At 34.4% G+C, this 21,449-nt stretch overlaps 1 pseudogene; it reads left to right on the top strand.

The window, feature by feature from the left end:
- Window positions 1–6,998: 6,998 nt before the first annotated feature.
- LOC111147425 lies at window positions 6,999–7,877 on the top strand (annotated as a pseudogene).
- Window positions 7,878–21,449: the final 13,572 nt, after the last annotated feature.

The following is a 21,449-nucleotide window of genomic DNA, read 5'->3' as shown; positions in this document are numbered from 1 at the left end:
AAGATACCTGACACTGTTTTGCTCATGGAAGACTACTAACTTGGAAGGAGTAATTTTAACCTTTTCCCCTATATGTCATCTTGTGGATGCTATTGGCTCTGTGGTTATATCTTAAGAATAATACGGTGATACGGGGAAATGAATCATTAATGATTTATACATCAGTTTTTATTGCTACAGGTTACTTTTTCATGTATTTTTACACATAACCAGCTGCTATTCAAATGTGAATCGATTATTTTTAATTTACCATTCACCTATATTTTAATGTAGTTGAATTCTTGCTGTGCCTAAGATATAAAAGCAAATAATAACTCACTCAGTTCTTGGAGTTGTTCTTCCTGATTTCAGCAGTGATAGTAACTGAAAAGAAAAGACGATACAGTCATGTTCTCTTAACACATATGATCATAAAAAGGACCAGCAAATACATTTTATTCTGCATTTAAAAGTTGCATTATATTTTAGGTCCAAGGAAACAAACTTGCCGATTTACCAACAGTTTAGAAAATTGTACTGTACGCAGTACAATTGTACAAGTGCTATTATATAGACATGACTAACTTTTATATCTACTGTGTCATTTAGAAGATAATAAGATAACTTTTTTGAATAAAAAGTTGGTAAATTTATTAAAATCTGAAATGCTTTCTTCCGGGATAAAATTCTCTCTCTCTCTTCATCTACCTTTCCACCCATCCATCCCCACTCACATGTATGTATTTGTTTATATATATAGATCTTCATTACTTCCAAAGACATAATAGACATAACACTAAAATTGTTAGAGCTTTTTGAACTGAATATTCAAGGCATTTACTTAAATTACACCAAAAACTATGCATGAATTTGATAATTTAAATTCTACTAATGAATTATTCTTGATAAATATGGTCATTCCAGTTAAACAGTTTTTTCTTTCCTCTGTAATAAAAATATTTTAAAAAATTCCTACATTTTCATGGCAAGGTCATATATTTAAAATCATGCCCCCCAATCTAGCAAAATTATAAGTGCATTTGCCTTTTGCTTGAGCAATCCCTCTTTTAAAAATCTATCCCAAAGGTATTGTGACAAAAATACAAAATGGTATATTCCTGAGGGCATTCATTGATGTATTATTTGGAACAACCAATAACAGGAAACAAACCAGATAATCATAACCAGGGGATTAAAGATATGAATGTAAAAATGAACAAAATACCTATATATAGACATCATCTGATCCTTAGAATACATTTTTAAAAAGGGTCTAGAGCAACATGAATAAATACATCACAGAGGACATAACAATATTAAAATAGTTACTTATAGCAGGAAGGGGGAAACAGGATGGGACAGGCATGGAGATAAAATTTATGTGGATGTACTTCATTATATGGCTGTGATCTTAGACCACGTAAACATTTTATATAATAAGAAAGTAAAATATAAAGAATAGAAAGCATTCCTTGTACAACTGGAAACAAACCAAAACAACCCAAATGAATATCAAATAATGGCCTAACTGCAGAAAGAATATGTAATTATTTCTGGTGACTTTCAAAGCCAGTATTTTGACTATCTTTTAGGGGATATAATCTAAGGGTCAAGTAAATGAAAATGCATTTAGTAGCCTTTTTTTTTTTTTAAGATTTTATTTATTTGGCAGAGAGAGACACAGTGAGAGAGAACACAAGCAGGGGGAGTGGGAGAGGGAGAAGCAGGCTTCCCGCTAAGCAGGCTTCCCGCTAAGCAGGCTTCCCGCTGAGCAGGGAGCCCCATACGGGGCTCGATCCCAGGACCGTCACTTAACCAACTGAGCCACCCAAGCGCCCCTGCATTTAGTAGTCTTATTAGTAACACTGATATTTTTATTTTGAACTTACATAGAATGCTACATTTTACTATATATTCTGTATGAAAATATAAGAATTTATTTCTTTAGAAGTCAAGATTTTCAGTGTTAAGTGAAAAAGTATGGAAATGAAGAATTAAGAAAAACTCTTTAGATTTTAAATTGGAATATAAGTATTAGCATGAAATCAAAATTTATTTTCTCTTTGGAAAAAAAAAAAGTATTTTCCTCCCTCCCACTGAAATATCCTTGAAGCAATGACAATTCAGTAGCAGTAAGTATACCTCCCATTCAGATGGTGGTCTCTAAATATGATTTCTCAGTAGAAGGAACCAGGGAACCAGGGCTCTTAGGAGAAATCACTGAATCCAGGTCTGGAAGAGGAAATACATAAGATGAACCTGGGCCATCTTATTCCAGAGAATAAGGAAGCTATTTGAATCCTGTCACAAAAATAGGAGAGTAACATTAAGGGCCTTTCGGTGATCTAAAATAGGGTGATATGAACATAAAAACAAATAATGACTGCAATATATATGAGTATATTAAAATGAATACAGAATGAGTTAATAATTACACACCTCCTTGGTCACTTTTGGAGGTTGTTAGGGAACTCTCTCATTACTTTGAAAAATGATAAATTAAGAGAAAGAATAAAGCATTTATTCTATTTTGTTTATCCTTAAAATTTTACCAGGAAACTAAATAGTGTATGAAAGTCATTCACAGAGAATCTCAATCACACACACACACACTGAAATGTTAGAAGGTAGCTCTCATGAAAGCATACATCTGGGCAATGATCATCCTTGGATGCTGAAATCAAGGCATGAAAGGTTGATGGAGGAATTAGGCTATGTCTCTGAATCAATAGATAATTTTAACATTAATAAAAATGTGCCACCAGACATTATTTACTTCTTGATATGATGCAGTAAGTAGTGCACACCTCCTCCCCATGAAGGACTCTTGCAGAAAGAAAAAAGAAAAAAATGAAGTTAATCAAACCTTTAGATCTTAACTATCATATTGCCAGCTCATGAGGCGATATTGGGGATAAAGGCACAATTTACAAGAAACCAGGGAAGATCAATCAGCCAAATCCATAATGTTGGACACTGTATAGGACAGATATGTTAGCTTCTCCAAGAAACTACTGACATTTTTAAAAGGAGTGGGAGGAGGAATGCTTTTATAGCTTTTATATGGGATGTAACCAAAAAGCAGCATTAACATTAAAAGGTTTTGGTTGAGTAAGGCCTACTTTTGGTGGTTTTTGAGAATGATTGTAGCCGAAGGATCTTATGTGCTCAGGGACTGTCCAGTGAGTGATTCGGAGCCTTGAGAATTCTGGGGGTTCTTGGTGCTATAGGGAAGTTTGATTTGGTATTTGCGGCCTTTAACTTCCCTGCAGCCAAAGGCCTCAGGGGGATTGCTCACCCTACATTCAGCCTACAGCTGTAGCTCTCTGTTCAGCCTGAGTAGGAATTCGAGCCTTCAGAGAACAACTTTCTAGTACCCCAAATGTCTGCCATTTTATTTTAATGAGGAAATATATAAACCTGTCAGGTCATCCTGCCATCTAAGGGAAATTCCTTCTTGCCACAGTCAGTCTGAAGACAAGTCACTGCTGTGATTTCACCAGACAGACTGATTAAAAGGAATGTCTCATTGTGGGACACAAAAAGAGACACATAAAAATGGGCTGGCTCTTAATAAAATAGTCTTTTATTGAGAAAAAAATTACTCTGGACCACCACTCATTCCTCCTCTAGGCATACACACTGTCACATGTTGAAACACAGAAACTGCAATGGAGCCTTTCAGATTGCCTGGATCACAGTATCTCCAAGTATACATGCTCTCTGCCAACAATCTTGGAGACATTTATTTAATGATATTATTCAGTAAGAGAATGTCCTATAGAGTGTCTGCTCATGTATTATTATAGTGGCTGCACAAGCTTATCTTTATAGGCTTCATATTTCCACTAAAATATAGGTCTTGTGATAAAACAAGCAAAGGTAGAAAAGTACAGCTTATAGTTTTAAGATATTCTTTGTCTAGATATTCTGTTTTAAGATTAGAATGGAGGCAAGCAAATGAAGGAATTGGAATCATCCCAAAGCATTTCTCCCTTCACTCAGTATTCAATTTGTCACCAAGTATATGTATTCAAGTCTATGGTAATGCTGCTATCTTATTCCAGGAAAATTAAAACATTGTCCCAAGTTGCCCTTCTGCCTCTCTGCTCCCTATCCAGTCATCCACACTGATGCCACAGTATCAGGTTACTCCTTTTAAAACTCTTCAGTGGTTCCCACTGAATCTTCATGTTAACTGTCCAAGCTCCTAGTGTGCCATTTAAGACTTCTTACAAGTGGACCATGACATTCCTCTCCAGATTTATCTCCCTCATTCTACCATCACCTATAAGCTACAATTCAGTTGAACTAAATTATGGTCAATTTCCAAAGTATGTCATACTACTTTGTTGTTGTTGTTGTTGTTGTTGTTTTGTAACGTAGTGAACAAATTTTGTGCATGAGAACAATCCAGGGAGCCAGGCATATGGCAGGTTCCTATGCCTCATGCCCAGGAGTTTTGATTTAGTGGGTTTGAATTGGCAAAGATGTACATTACAATGACTCCAGCTAATGAGGAGGTATACATGTGTCACACTTTGAGGAACACTATTTTATGCCCTTGTAAGTTTTTTTTCCTTTTCCTTTGAAACAAATATCCTTCCTTCCTAACCTCTTGACAAGCTGAATCTTCTGTACCTACCTCAAGTAGGTTTAATCATTTGCCCTGTGGGCTTGGCTGTATCTAGTACAGCTTCCTGGTTGCACTAATACAGCATATAGTTATTTTCCTAGGAGTTTTATTGTTAGGATGTTCAAGTTTTTCATGCAAAATTAATAGTTAAAATATTTTAAAATGTGTCATTATACATATTGTATACTGTATAAAAAATTAAAAGTATATAAAAGGATAAAAATTAAAATGATCCAGAATTTCAGCACTAGGTGATTATCAACCACATTTCTGTTTCTTTGAAGTGGAAGTAGCTTAGTCAAGAGGTATAAACATGCTAATGGTCTCAGTATATACTTAACCAATTACATCACAAAATTATATCAGTTTATCACCATCTAAGAATCTAAGAATATATGCAAATGCCCAACACACTGGGTTTTAAATGAACAGAAAAACAAATCCCTCTTTGTTATAATAAAATGGTATCTCATCATTATTGTAATATATATTTCCAGGATTGTTAAAAATATATATATTGTAATATATATTTCCAGGATTGAACCTTTAAAAATTTTATATGTTTTCTTTCATTAAGGGTTAATACTTCCCTTTAAACTTAGCTTAAAATTTTTAACATAAAAATAGAGCTTAAATTATACAATTTAATTTTAATCATGAAAGTTTTCAAATATACAGAAAAGTACAGAAAACTATATAATCAACCTACTTTAAAAAACATGATAGGAGTTTTCCAAGTCTGTTTCAGGTGCTTTTTCTATTTTAACAGAGCTCAAGACTCAAAATGCACCTCTTTCTTATTTCCCCTCACTTTCATGAGAAGCAACTGCTCTCCTGATGTTGGAGTGTATACTTTCTGTGCATATTTTAATGCTTGTATTATAAATATAATAACCCAGAGCAATATGAAGCATTATTCTATGTGTTTTAAAGTTGCTTATATGGTGTCAAACCGTGTGTATCCATTGCCATCATGCATTTTCACTATTATGTTTTGGACATACCCTATAAATCTATATTGTTTCATGAAGATCTGCCACATTTATTTTCTGGTATTCCATTACATAAATATAGCACAGTGTGTTCATCTCCCTGTTGATGGATATTTAATTTAGTCCCAAATTTTGGTTATTACAAACAGTAATATTTATATACATTGCTCATTGAACATATATGTGTATGTGACTGTGAAATTGCTAAAGACTGATTCATTAGAGCTACTCTATTTTGCCAAATTGCTCTCCAAATAGTTGTAGGCATCAATGTCTAATAATTTATATTTCAGGTTTTTCACAACATTGTGCATTACTGAGGTCTTTATTGCCATTCATATAAGTGAGAATTTATACTTTGTCACTGCTCTCATTTTTACTTTCTTGATTAGTAATGGGATTGAAATTTTTTTTTATGTTTTCTTGGCTATTCTCCTTCTTCTATAAATTGCCTCTTTATACTCCTTTCCCATTTTTCCATTTGACTCTGTCTTTTATTGTTAACTTATGAAATTTTTTAGGCATCCTGAGTAAGAATTCCTTGTTAGTTATACGATTTACAGATACTTTCTTCCAGTTTGTGGAAAAAGTGATGTTATTTGGTTTTTCCTCTGCCTGTTGGATTATGATCTTACATTATTACATGAATTGTGAGAAAGCCGCATTAATTTAGTAGTTTCTCAACTCTTAAATTGATTATGTGACCTTGTTACAGGAAAGCTCAGAGTATGATAGTTGTGGCAAAGTCCAGTAGATCAGGAGATATTTTCTCAGTAAAACACAGTAACATTTGAACAAAGAGGTAAGAAAGGTTTTATGTGAAATAAGAAATATTATATTGAATATAAAAAGCAATATTAGAAGAAATATTGGCTAAGAATTTATCCAAACTCATTAAAATACATATGACTATACATTCAAAAAGCTCTATATATCCCAAACAGAACAGAAAACTAAACAAACAAAACACAACTGGGCACATCATAGGCAATCTTCTGCAAGCTAAAAACAGACTGACAATCTTCGTATACCTAGAAAAACAGACATAATACTTCCAAATAAGCATCAAAAAGACTAATGACTGACATTTCAACAGGAACTATGGAAGTCAGAAAATGAAAGATTAACGTTTGAAAGCACTAAAGGAAACAAACAAACCCTGCAAACTGGTAGTTTATATCCAGTAAAAAATGCCTCAAAATCGAAGGATAAGCAAAGATGTTTACAGTTAAACACAGCTGAGAGAACTTGTTGCCACTACAAGAAAAATTTCTGGGAGTTCTGAAGGAAAATGATCCCAGATGGAAGCACATAACTGCAAAATGGAATGAGAGCACTTGAAGATGTAAACATGGAAAACTAGAAATGAGCCTGGAGTGGGAACCTGACCCATGGATGGGATGCTGCCGCCAGGCTGCAGCGAGCTGCACCAGGAGAAGGTGACCTTGGGGATGACCCACAGCCTAGAATCTTCCCCAGGTGTGACAGAAGTCACTACTATAGAAAAGCCACCTGCCGAGTGTCATAGGATTTCCTCATGGGAACAAAAAAAATAACCGTGTGCTACCTGAGAATGTGATGCATATTTATCTGATGACCAATAGCCCGCACATGACATGGAATGTGAAGCTGGATGAGCACACTATTCCACTGGGCAACATGGCAAGTGACTGCATCTCAAACCTGACTCAACCCAACCAGTCTTCTGTGTATTCAACCCCCTAGTGCACCAACTCTGGCAGACCTGGAAGTTGATGCACCTGAAGCTGGTGAGAACCAGCGAGAAAAACCTCACTTTGATTCTCCCAGTGTGGTTTTTGAGCTGGATCCTTGCAATATGAATGGGGAGGTTTGCCTCATCTACAAAAGAGGGAAACCAACATTCATGAGACCCTGAGATCTGGTTCCTGGATAGAGCGTTATCCTGGCATTTTCTCACAGATACCTTTACCACTTACTCTCTCCTTTTTATCATGCACCTGGGCTTGCCGCAGTAGTAATATGCCTTCACCAGGTATGGCATTAGCTCACAGGCCAAAAATTGGTTCAACATGTATAAATCTATCACCTACAACCCAAACCTCCTTGCAGAAGGGACCAATTCCTTTGCGAACAAGCTGGATCCCAGCAAAGTGTTCAAAAGCAAGAAAAAGACCTTACTCCCTAAAAACAAAGGGCTTATCCAGCCTGTAGGTGGCCAGAGAGGGCCCTCAGGTCCTCCCTCCTCCTCTCAACCCTCTTTTAGCCCTGGAAACCCTGTCCAAAAATGAGCATCCCCACCAGCCCCACGGCGATGATTTCCATGCACAGATGGCCCAAGCCTCATATTCTGTGTGTGGCACCACAGGCCTTTTCCTATCTGAGTGAGCCAAATCCTAGGCCTTTTGCTCCCATTGTCATTAGCCAGGAGTTCAAGGGCATCATACTCAGGTCTCACTTAGAGTCCTTTCCCAGCCCCTGCCTCTGAAAACTGTGGAGAGGGGCACCTGGGTGGCTTAGTCATTAAGTGCCTGCCTTCGGCTTAGGTCATGATCCCAGGGTCCTGGGATAGAGCCCTGCATCGGCTCCCTACTGTGTGGCGGGAAGCCTGCTTTTCCCTCTCCCACTCCCACTGCTTGTGTTCTTTCTCTTGCTGTGTCTCCAAAATAAATTAAAAAAAAAAAAAAAAAGGCTGAAAGCTGTGGAGAGTTTCAGAACTTGTTTAAGTAACTAAATAGATCTGTTAAGAACTTTCCTCTCTTTCCACCCACAACCCTCTACACCCTTCAGCAGTGATTAGAGAAGTCCCCCAGAGAAACCATTGGTTTTGAGCCATGAGGCATTAGAACTGTGCTGTTCAACTGGTAACCACTGGCCACATGTGGCTATTTAAACTATCTTAAAAGTTCAGTTCCTCAACTACATTAGCTATGTTGTGAGTATTCATGTGGTTAGTAGATTCTATATTAGACAACACAGACATAATTGAACATTTCCATCATCACAGAAAGTTGTGTTGGGCAGCACTGCATTAGAATATTTTCATACTGCCCTTTCTCAGTTTGTTTTTGTTAGAGAATGGGGATTCCTTGACCTGATGGCTCATAATGTTCCATGAAAATTCTTGAAGATACAATCGTATATGTTCTTTTTATTTTTATTTTAAGGAATTCTCACTCTACTCCTTTTTTAGTTTCCTGTAGTTTGTTGTTTCCAGTAAAAAACAAAACAAAACAAAAACTTACAAAATTATAAATGAACATTCTGTTTAAAACCATTAACTATTATACCTTATGCATATAAAATCTTATATTGAAAATATATGAAATTGATGTCACCAAAGGTGTTTTGGTTAATGGAATTAAACTATTTTAGTTTCTTGTATGCTTTGGGAAGTATTTATAACTTACCATGTAGAATTCATACAGTGATATTAAGAGTAATCAATGAAATAACAAAAAAATATGTATCTAGAAAACCAATAGAGGAAAGAAGGAATAAAAAACGGAATGATGATAATTGACTCTCTCTGCTTGACTTATTTCACTCAGCACGAGTCCATGTTGCTACAGAAGTTGGGTATTCATCCTTTCTGATTGGAAGGGGAGGTGAACCATGAGAGACTATGGATTCTGAAAAACAATCTGAGCGTTTTGAAGGGGCGGGGGGTTGGGAGGTTGGGGGAACCAGGTGGTGGGTATTAGAGAGGGCACGGATTGCATGGAGCACTGGGTGTGGTGCAAAAACAATGAATACTGTTATGCTGAAAAAACAAACAAACAAACAAACAAACAAACAAAAAAACCGGAATGATGATTAATCCAAAGGAAGGCCAGAAAAGAGAAATGAAGAAACAAAGATGAAACAATTAGAAAACCATGACAAGATGGTTGACTTAATCTCAACCATCTCAGTAATAGTAAATGACTAAGTACTCCAGTTAAAGGGAGAATGGCCAGATTAGATTAACAAACAAAAAAACAAACAAAAAAACAAATAAAAATTTAAAATCTAATGCAATACTGTTTACAGGAGACATACTTTATATATAGTTACAAATATCTGAAAGCAGAAAAAGGCGAAAACACATAACATGCAATGAAAAATCAAAATAAAGCTGTTGTAGCTTATCAATAGAAGAGAAAGAAGACTGACAAGAGTAAACAAAGTATATGAGGAACATTTCATAGTAATAAAAGGTTCAACTTAATCAACAGGAGGAAATAATTATAAACGTTTACACATCTATTAAAAAGCTTAAGGGGCACGTGCACCCGAATATTTATAGCAGCAATGTCTACAATAGCCAAACTATGGAAAGAACCTAGATGTCCATCAACAGACAAATGGATAAAGAAGATGTGGTATATATACACAATGGAATACTATGCAGCCATCAAAAGAAATGAAATCTTGCCATTTGCGACGACGTGGATGGAACTAGAGGGTATCATGCTTAGCGAAATAAGTCAACCGGAGAAAGACAACTATCATATGATCTCCCTGATATGAGGGAGAGGAGATGCAACATGGGGGGTTAAGGGGGTAGGAGAAGAGTCAATGAAACAAGATGGGATTGGGAGGGAGACAAACCATAAGTGACTCTTAATCTCACAAAACAAACTGAGGGTTGATGGGGGGAGGGGGGTTGGGAGAGGGGCGGTGGGGTTACGGACATTGGGGAGGGTATGTGCTATGGTGAGTGCTGTGAAGTGTGTAAACCTGGCGATTCACAGACCTGTACCCCTGGGGATAAAAATATATGTTTATAAAAAATAAAATTAAAAAAATATATATATGTTTATAAAAAATAAAATTAAAAAAAAAAGCTTAATACATTGAAGGAAAAACAGAACTAAAAAGAGAAATACAAATCTTGTAATTTGATATTTTAAAACTTTTTAGTAAATGAACAAGAAAAAAATTAAAGACCTAGGAAATTTAAACAACTGAATGAACATTACACCCAACATAATCAGAGTAAACATTTCAAGTGCATTTGAAATATTTACCAAATGGACCATTAGCTAATCTATGTAGGTAATGTACATAGGTACATTCCAAGGAATTGGAATCCTAAGGAGTATATTCTTTGAATACAAGAGAAACTAGAAATCAACATAAGATTATTGGAAAATCTCTAAGTGTTTTGAAATTAAACACACACTATTATATTACAGATGTGTCAAAAAAAGAAATCACAATGAATTATATTTTAAATTGAATGAAAAAAATCTGACATATCAGAAATTCTGAGATGCATTTGAAATGGCGGCCAAAGGGAAATTTTTAGCTCTAAATTAGTATATTGAAAAGAAAGGTTGAAAATCAATGTTCCAATCTACTATCTATGAATAACTCTATCATTTGAGGAGTCCAGTTGCAAAATGAGGAGTTTCTTTGTTCTTTGTTTCTTTGTTAATAAAAAATTTAAAGATGGTGACAATAAAGCAAAATGAGGAGTTTCTTTGTTCTTTGTTTCTTTGTTAATAAAAAATTTAAAGATGGTGACAATAAAGCATTAAATTAAGTGTAAGACATTTATAAGCAGATGTGACTTCATAGGCTCTATGCCCATGAAGCTGGCCTTGTTTCCAAAACTGGCATAAAAATAGAAATTCTGATCATTCCTATACCCATTAAAGAAACTAAAGCCACAATTTTCAGCTTTCCAGAGATTTAACATGGAATAATCCCAATTAGCTAAATCACTTCCAGCAAATAATTAAAACAGAACACTTCATATTTTTTGTTTCTCAATAGGTAATAATTGGCATTGCATTGCAAAGAAGAAAAATTACATGCCAATTTCTTCCTTGTGAATAGATGCACAAAATTTGAACATATATTATCAAATCAAATCCAGCAATATATAATACTTCATGACTAAGTGAAGTGTATTCCAGTGGCATAAGATAGTTTTCAACATAAGAAAAATCAATAATTGTAACTGACCACATTAACAAAATAAGTGACAAAAATCATACAATCATCTAAAGAGATGCAGAAAAGGCATTTGATAAAATTGAATGTCAATTCATGATGAAAAAAATAATCTCAACAAATAGGAATAGAAGAGATCCTCTTTCATCTGCAAAGCATGTCTACAAAAACCTATGGTTAACATGGTAACTAATAATGAAATATTGAACATTTTCCCTATGAGGGTGGAATAAGACAAATGGGTCCAATGCCATCAATTCTATTCAAGTTTTATTGGAACTCCCAAACACTGTAAAATTCAAGAGAAGAACATAAATTCTATAAAGACTGGATAGAAAAAAGTAAAACCATCATAATTTTCAGTAACATATTTGAGTATCTAGAAAATATAAAGGAACCTACAAATGATTAGAATTTATAAGTGAAGTTAGCAAGATCACTGGATACAAGATCAATATTAAAAATAAATTGTATTTCTACATTCCAGGAATAAGGAATTAGAAAATGAGATATAAAGTTACATATAGAAGTTTCCAAGAAATTAGATGCTTAGGAATAAATGTAACACGACTGAAGACTACAGCCATTGCTAAGAGAAATTAAAGAAGACCTAAATAAACAGTGATGAATCAATTGGATACCCATTGGAAAAAAAAATGAATATGACCCCTATCTTATGCTGTAAACAAAAATCAACTGGAAATAGGGCATACACTGAAATGTGAAAGGTAAGCTATAAAGCTCTCAGGAAAAAATGTAGGAGAATACCATCAGGACCTTGGGGTAGTTAAAGGATACAGGAATGAAAAGCACATTATAAAAGATAATTGGTGAACTGGTGAACTTCATAAAAATTAAGATGTTCTATTCATCAAAAGGGATTTTAGAAGTAAAAAGTAAACTGAAAACTGGAAAAAGTTATTTTTAGTGCATATATCACACAAACAACACATATCCAAACTATAAAAAATTTCTATCAAATCAATAGGGGAAAAGCAATAAAAAAAAATAATGGGACAGAAATATCAACAGACTCTGTATAAAAAAGAATGTACAAATTGCAGATAAGCATACGAAAAGGCGATCAACAGAATTAGCCATCAGAAATACATTTGAAAGCCATAATAAAATACTACTACACACCCACAGGCCTGACTAAAATTAAAAGAACTAAGAATATCTAGTGTTGGCAAGGATGTACTGGAACTCTGGCTATCACACATTGCTGGAAGGAGTGTAAACTGATAGAATCATTTTGGGCAATTCTTTGGCAGAATCTACTAATGCTGATCCATGTGTGTACCCATATTACCCAGCAATTATACTTCTAAGTATGCATGCAACAGAAATATTGCATATGTCTATCAAAAGCTGTGTAAAAAATGGTCATTTTACCTTTATTCATAATAGCAAGAATCTAGAAACATTCCAATTGTCCAACAACTTGATAGTGAATAAATAATACCTAGTAATGGGGGAAAAAACCCAATACAACTACTGAACACATCAACCTAGAAATATCTAGCAGATATAATATTGAGGCAAAAACATATATATTGTCTAGTTTCATTTATTCATGGTCAAGAATAGGCTAAACCAATCTATTGTGATAAAGATCAGAAGTGTAGTTACTCTTTATTTTGATAAAGGTCAGAAGAAAGTGTATTGACCTTAAAAGGAAATGAGGTAGACTTCTGGGCTGGTGATAATAGTCTATATCTCAATCTGGATGGTGGTTATGTAGGGAAATAAATTAGTAAAAAATGACTTTTTGTACTTCACTGTGTGTTAAAACTCAGTTTCAAAAAGCATTCAAACTTGAGATTTGCAAGATGAGAAGTTAGAACCAATTCCAAGGGCTTTTTTTGTTGTCGTTTGGTTTGTTTTTTTATTTTTGGCCTACAATTTGGAAGGACAGCATTGTCATTAATTGAGATAGGGAATGGTATGGATGGAACATTTATTATAAGTTAGATTGAAAGTTCATGTGCAAAATGAGGAGTTTCTTTGTTCTTTGTTTCTTTGTTAATAAAAAATTTAAAGATGGTGACAATAAAGCAAAATGAGGAGTTTCTTTGTTCTTTGTTTCTTTGTTAATAAAAAATTTAAAGATGGTGACAATAAAGCATTAAATTAAGTGTAAGACATTTATAAGCAGATGTGACTTCATAGGCTCTATGCCCATGAAGCTGGCCTTGTTTCCAAAACTGGCATAAAAATAGAAATTCTGATCATTCCTATACCCATTAAAGAAACTAAAGCCACAATTTTCAGCTTTCCAGAGATTTAACATGGAATAATCCCAATTAGCTAAATCACTTCCAGCAAATAATTAAAACAGAACACTTCATATTTTTTGTTTCTCAATAGGTAATAATTGGCATTGCATTGCAAAGAAGAAAAATTACATGCCAATTTCTTCCTTGTGAATAGATGCACAAAATTTGAACATATATTATCAAATCAAATCCAGCAATATATAATACTTCATGACTAAGTGAAGTGTATTCCAGTGGCATAAGATAGTTTTCAACATAAGAAAAATCAATAATTGTAACTGACCACATTAACAAAATAAGTGACAAAAATCATACAATCATCTAAAGAGATGCAGAAAAGGCATTTGATAAAATTGAATGTCAATTCATGATGAAAAAAATAATCTCAACAAATAGGAATAGAAGAGATCCTCTTTCATCTGCAAAGCATGTCTACAAAAACCTATGGTTAACATGGTAACTAATAATGAAATATTGAACATTTTCCCTATGAGGGTGGAATAAGACAAATGGGTCCAATGCCATCAATTCTATTCAAGTTTTATTGGAACTCCCAAACACTGTAAAATTCAAGAGAAGAACATAAATTCTATAAAGACTGGATAGAAAAAAGTAAAACCATCATAATTTTCAGTAACATATTTGAGTATCTAGAAAATATAAAGGAACCTACAAATGATTAGAATTTATAAGTGAAGTTAGCAAGATCACTGGATACAAGATCAATATTAAAAATAAATTGTATTTCTACATTCCAGGAATAAGGAATTAGAAAATGAGATATAAAGTTACATATAGAAGTTTCCAAGAAATTAGATGCTTAGGAATAAATGTAACACGACTGAAGACTACAGCCATTGCTAAGAGAAATTAAAGAAGACCTAAATAAACAGTGATGAATCAATTGGATACCCATTGGAAAAAAAAATGAATATGACCCCTATCTTATGCTGTAAACAAAAATCAACTGGAAATAGGGCATACACTGAAATGTGAAAGGTAAGCTATAAAGCTCTCAGGAAAAAATGTAGGAGAATACCATCAGGACCTTGGGGTAGTTAAAGGATACAGGAATGAAAAGCACATTATAAAAGATAATTGGTGAACTGGTGAACTTCATAAAAATTAAGATGTTCTATTCATCAAAAGGGATTTTAGAAGTAAAAAGTAAACTGAAAACTGGAAAAAGTTATTTTTAGTGCATATATCACACAAACAACACATATCCAAACTATAAAAAATTTCTATCAAATCAATAGGGGAAAAGCAATAAAAAAAAATAATGGGACAGAAATATCAACAGACTCTGTATAAAAAAGAATGTACAAATTGCAGATAAGCATACGAAAAGGCGATCAACAGAATTAGCCATCAGAAATACATTTGAAAGCCATAATAAAATACTACTACACACCCACAGGCCTGACTAAAATTAAAAGAACTAAGAATATCTAGTGTTGGCAAGGATGTACTGGAACTCTGGCTATCACACATTGCTGGAAGGAGTGTAAACTGATAGAATCATTTTGGGCAATTCTTTGGCAGAATCTACTAATGCTGATCCATGTGTGTACCCATATTACCCAGCAATTATACTTCTAAGTATGCATGCAACAGAAATATTGCATATGTCTATCAAAAGCTGTGTAAAAAATGGTCATTTTACCTTTATTCATAATAGCAAGAATCTAGAAACATTCCAATTGTCCAACAACTTGATAGTGAATAAATAATACCTAGTAATGGGGGAAAAAACCCAATACAACTACTGAACACATCAACCTAGAAATATCTAGCAGATATAATATTGAGGCAAAAACATATATATTGTCTAGTTTCATTTATTCATGGTCAAGAATAGGCTAAACCAATCTATTGTGATAAAGATCAGAAGTGTAGTTACTCTTTATTTTGATAAAGGTCAGAAGAAAGTGTATTGACCTTAAAAGGAAATGAGGTAGACTTCTGGGCTGGTGATAATAGTCTATATCTCAATCTGGATGGTGGTTATGTAGGGAAATAAATTAGTAAAAAATGACTTTTTGTACTTCACTGTGTGTTAAAACTCAGTTTCAAAAAGCATTCAAACTTGAGATTTGCAAGATGAGAAGTTAGAACCAATTCCAAGGGCTTTTTTTGTTGTCGTTTGGTTTGTTTTTTTATTTTTGGCCTACAATTTGGAAGGACAGCATTGTCATTAATTGAGATAGGGAATGGTATGGATGGAACATTTATTATAAGTTAGATTGAAAGTTCATGTTAGACATACTGAGTTTGAAATACCTATTAGATCTCCAATTCAATGTGTACTTGGTAATAGGGGCCTGGTGTTTAGGAGCAAACTGTCTAATGGCATATAGATGACATTTTTAGCCTTTAGACTGGATGCCATCACAAAAGGAATAAAGTAGATAGCAAATATTAGCAAGGATGGATCTCTGGTGTGCTGTCATGTCAAAGAGTGGGAAGAAGGGAAATGCAATGCAAGGTAATGGAAACGGAGAAGGAGCAACTGAGTGTTATGTCCTAGAAACCAAATAATGAAAGTGTATCAAGGGGATGAACATGATTAGCTTCATTAGATGCCATTCATAAGTAAGAGGAGGAATGAGAATTGAATATTAGTTTAGCAATATGGATACTACTGATGACCTTAGAAAAAGCAGTTTTAAGTGACATAGAGGGAATGCAAATCTGAATGGAGTAAATCTGAAAGAGAAGGAAAAAGGTGCACTTGGAGACAGTCCTATAGACATGTGTTTCAAGGAGTTGCAATGCAAAGGAGAGTGAGGGAAAAGTTACGCCACCCAGAAGTGGGATCAAGCATTTTCCTTTTTTTATATGTTAGGAGAAACGACAGATATGTATATGCTGAGGGGAACGATCTAGTAAAGAGCTGATATAAGAAAGAAAGAAAATTTGACAAAGCTGTATTTTTGGGTAGGCAATAGCAGACGGGATTTAGAGCACAAGGGGGGAGATTTGTCTCAGACTGGCTCATGGGTAGTTGATCTGGAGTAACATATAGAAAAGCAAAGTATGTGAGTGCAGATACTTCTAAGTGAGGAAATATGCTGTGGTTGCGGTCTGTGAAAGTTCTCTTCCAGTTGCTTAATTTTCTCAGTAAGGAAGCATATCATCAGCTGGAAGTGAGGAAAGGATAGGAAGTTTAAGTGGTTTCAGGAAAGTAGAGAAGATATGCAATGGTCCTTCAAGAGAAGGGGGGGTGACTAGACTTTGACATGCATTTTGATGATCTGATAGCATTCATGGCTCACCTGAAGTGTGTGGTCATGAATATGGTTTTGAATTTTTCTACAGTTATTACCAGCTCATGGGGTTTATATAAAGCAAGAGGAGAGATTAAACTGAGTAGTGATTTTTTGGGAAGTTAGCACAATACTGAGTTTCACAGGATAAAGTTATGGAACTGAGAGAAGAACAGATGCAGGATATATGGAAGGGCATGATTATAACTACTATCTATAAACCTTAAGCTAGATGAAGAAAGGAGAAAAAGTATTAAGTGGAGAAAGAGGGAAGTGTAGTAGGATCAGTTGACTCAGTCTATTGTAAATTGCTGTTGAAATATATTGCTGAGAAGGAAGATAATAAGGATTAGAGCAGAAATAATTGATGTAGAAACTAAACAACAACAACAAGAACAACAGAACAGATCAATGAAACCAGGAGCTGTTTCTTTGAAAAAAAAAATCAATAAAATTGATAAGCCTCTAACCAGACTTATCAAGAAAAAAAGAGAAAGAACTCAAATAAATAAAATCAAAATAAAATCACAAATGAGAGAGGAGAAATAACAATCAACACCACACAAGTACAATCATAAAAAATTATTATGAAAAACTATATGCTGGGGCACCTTGGTGGCACAGCTGGTTGAGCATCCAACTCTTGGTTTCAGTCCAAGTTGTGATCTAATAGTTGTGAGATCAAGCCCCGAGTCAGGCTTAGCATGGAGTCTGCTTGAGAGTCTCTTTCTTGCCCTCTCCCTCTGCCCCTCCTGCTCATGCTCCCTCTCTCTCAAATAAATAAATAATCATAAAAAAGGAGAGAAAAGCTATATGCCAACAAATTGGACAACTTCTTAGAAGAAATGGATAAGTTCGTATAAACATATAATCTATCAAAATTGAAATGGGAAGAAATAGAAAATTTGAACAGAACTAATAACAATAGCCAGCAAGGAAATTGAGTCAGTAATCAAGAAAGTCCCAAAAAAACAAAAGTCCAGGATCAGATGGCTTTACAGATTAATTCTACCAAACATTTAAAGAAGGCTTAATACCTACTCTTCTTCAAACTATTCCAAAAATAAGAAAAGGAAGGAAAACTTTGAAATTGATTCTGTGAGAACAGCATTACTTTGATACCAAAACCAGATGGAAAAAAACAAAACAAAACACTAAAAAAGAGAACTACAGGTCAATATCCCTGATGAACAAAGATGTAAAAATTCTCAATAAAATACTAGCAAACCAAATTGAACAATATATTTAAAAAATCATTCACCACAATCAAGTGGGTTTTATTCCTAGGTTGCAATGGTGGTTCAATATTTGCAAATCACATTAGTAAGAAAAAAGATAAGAACCATATGATCATTTTAATTAGATGCAGAAAAAGTATTTGGCAAGGCATAACATCCATTCATGATAAAAATTCACAATAAAGTATGTTAAGAAGGAACATACCTCAACATAATAAAGGTCATCTGCGAAAAACCCACAGCAAACATCATCCTTAAAGAACTGAGAAACTTTCCTATAAGGTCAAGTACAAGACACGGATGTCTACTCTCACCACTTTTATTCCACATGGTACTCAGAGTACTAGTCACAGCAATCAAACAACAAAAAGAAATAAAAGTTATCCAAATCGGTAAAAAAGAAGTAAAACTTTTACTGTTTGCAGATGATATTGCACATAGGAAACCCAAAAACTCCTAGAACTGGTAGATGAATTTGATAAAGTCACAGGATACAAAATCAATGTACAGAAATCTATTGCATTTCTATACACCAATATTGAAACAGCAAAAGAGAATTAAGAAAACAATCCTATTTACAATTGCACACAAAATTATAAGATACCTTGGAATAAACTTAACCAAAGAGGTGAAAGACCTGTATTGAAACTATAGAACACTGATGAAAGACACTGAAGACAACTCAGAGAAGTTGGAAAATGGAAAGACATTCCATGCTCATGGATTGGAAGAACAAATATTGTTAAAATGTCTATACTACCCAAAGCAATTTATGCATTTAATGGAATCCCCATCAAAATACTACCAGCATTTTTCAGAGAACAAACAATTCTAAAATTTGTGTGGGACCACGAAAGACCCCCAAATAGCCAAAGCAACCCTGAAAAAGAAAAGCAAAGTGGGAGGCATCACAATTCCAAACTTCAAGTTATATTACAAAGCTGGAGCAATCAAAACAGTTTGATACTGGCACAAAAAGAGACACACAGATCAGTAGAACAGCATATAAAATCCAGAAGTAAACCCACAATTATATGGTCAATTAATCTTTGACAAAGCAGGAAAGAATATGCAATGGAGAAAAGACAGTCTCTTTAATCCATGGTGTTGGGAGAACTGGACAGCAACATGCAAAAGAATGAAACCAGACCACTTTCTTAAACTGTACACAAAAATAATTTGCAAAAATTCAAGATGGATTAAAGACCTAATCATGAGACCCAAAACCATAAAAATTCTAGAAGACTACACAGGCAGTAACTTTTTGACAGCAGCTGTAGCAACTTCTTTCTAGATAGGTCTCCTGAGGTAAGGGGAACAAAGCAAAAATGAACTATTGGGACTTCATCAAAATAAAAAGCTTCTGCACAGTGAAGGAAACAATCAACAAAACTAAAAGACAATTGAAGGAATGGGAGAAGATATCTGCAAATGACATATCCAAAAAGGGTTAGTATCCAAAATACATAGGAACTTCAAAGCTAAACAAAAAAACAAAATAATCTAATTCAAAATAGGCAGAACAGACATTTCCCCAAAGGAGACACACAGATGGCCAAAAGACACACGAAAAGACATTCATCATCATTTATCATCAGGGAAATGCAAATCAAAACTATAATGAGATAACCCCCTCACCTGTCAGAATGACTAAAATCAACAACATAAAAAATAACAGGAGTTGGCAAGGATGTGGAGAGAGGAACCTTCGTGCACTGCTGGGCATGCAAACTGGAGTAGCCGTTCTGGAGAACAGTACGGAGATTCCTCAAAAAAGTAAAATTAGATTTACCTTATGATGCAACAATTACATCACGGGGTATTTACCAAAAGAATATAAGAAAACTAATTTAAAGGGATATATGCACTCTTATGTTTATAGCAGCATTATTTACAATAGCCAAATTATGGAAGCAGCCCAAGTGTTTATCACTAGATGAACAGATAAAGAAGAGGTGGTATAAACATATACAATGGGATAATACTAAGTCATCAAAACGAATGAAATCTTGCCATTTGCAACTATATGGATGGAGCTAGAGAGTACAATGTTAAGTGAAATAAATCAGAGAAAGACAAATACCACATGATTTCACTAATATGTGGAATTTAAGAAATGAAACAAAAGAACGAGATAAAAAAGAGACAAACCAAAAAACAGACTCATAACTATAGAGAACAAACTGATGGTTACCAGAGGGGAGGTGGGTGGGGAATGGGTAAAGTAGGTTATGGGAATTAAGGAATGTCGTTGTCATGATGAGCACAGGGTGATGTATGGAAGTGTTGAATCACTATATTGTACACCTGAAACACATATAACACTGTAAGTTAACTGGAATTAAAATAAAAGCTTAAAAAAAAGAAATATATTGCCGATATTTTCCCCTGACAGTTTTTTTGTCTGAAGCCCCAGAAGGTTTTTAAGAGCCTATTAATTTTACCAGGTAATGTACCATAATTGACCAAAATTTAAATTTCATAGTTGTTTTTCTTGTTGTGACAAATATTTATACACATTTGCTACTTGCCTTGCTTGGTTGCTGTATCTAGAGTCTTTCTTTTGAATACCTTTCTCTCTTTCCCTCTCTTGTATTTTGTCTATGTTCTCTTGGCTCTTTTCACTCCTTATTCAAATGTTCCTTATTTTACTACTGGAGCTATTTTCTGCTGAATAGTTTGTAACTCTCTTTATTTCTAAAATGACCCCCCCCCCCCCCCCCGATTTCTTTCCTGAGTTTGGCCAGTTCTATTTTTTCCAACTTTCTACATTTTGTCATTTCTATTCTTTCTTATTCTTATTCAAGCCATTTCTAATTTTTTTCTGTCTTTGTTTTTATGGTGTGTTCTCTAATCTGCCATTTCTAATTTAGTATTATGGTCTTTATATTTGAGTCCTGAGTTATAATTTTTCTCTGCTACATTTTTAGGAATATTTTCATCCAATGAAAAAATTACATCTTCCTTTCTTTTTATTATAGCCTAATGAGGATGTTGTCTGGCTTTCTGATCACTTTTTATATGTCTTGGATTATCCTAAGTCAGCAACCACCCACATCCCTATGGTGAACTATGAGGGGTCTGGGTACTTATTAGGTTTCTTAGTTCAAGAACATACTCTTCTGTTGGTACTC

This window comes from Enhydra lutris, unplaced genomic scaffold, assembly GCF_002288905.1.
Source record: "Enhydra lutris kenyoni isolate GAN:26980312 unplaced genomic scaffold, ASM228890v2 scaffoldscaffold16, whole genome shotgun sequence".
NCBI lineage: Eukaryota > Metazoa > Chordata > Mammalia > Carnivora > Mustelidae > Enhydra > Enhydra lutris.
This window is presented reverse-complemented; position numbering and strand designations above follow the sequence as displayed.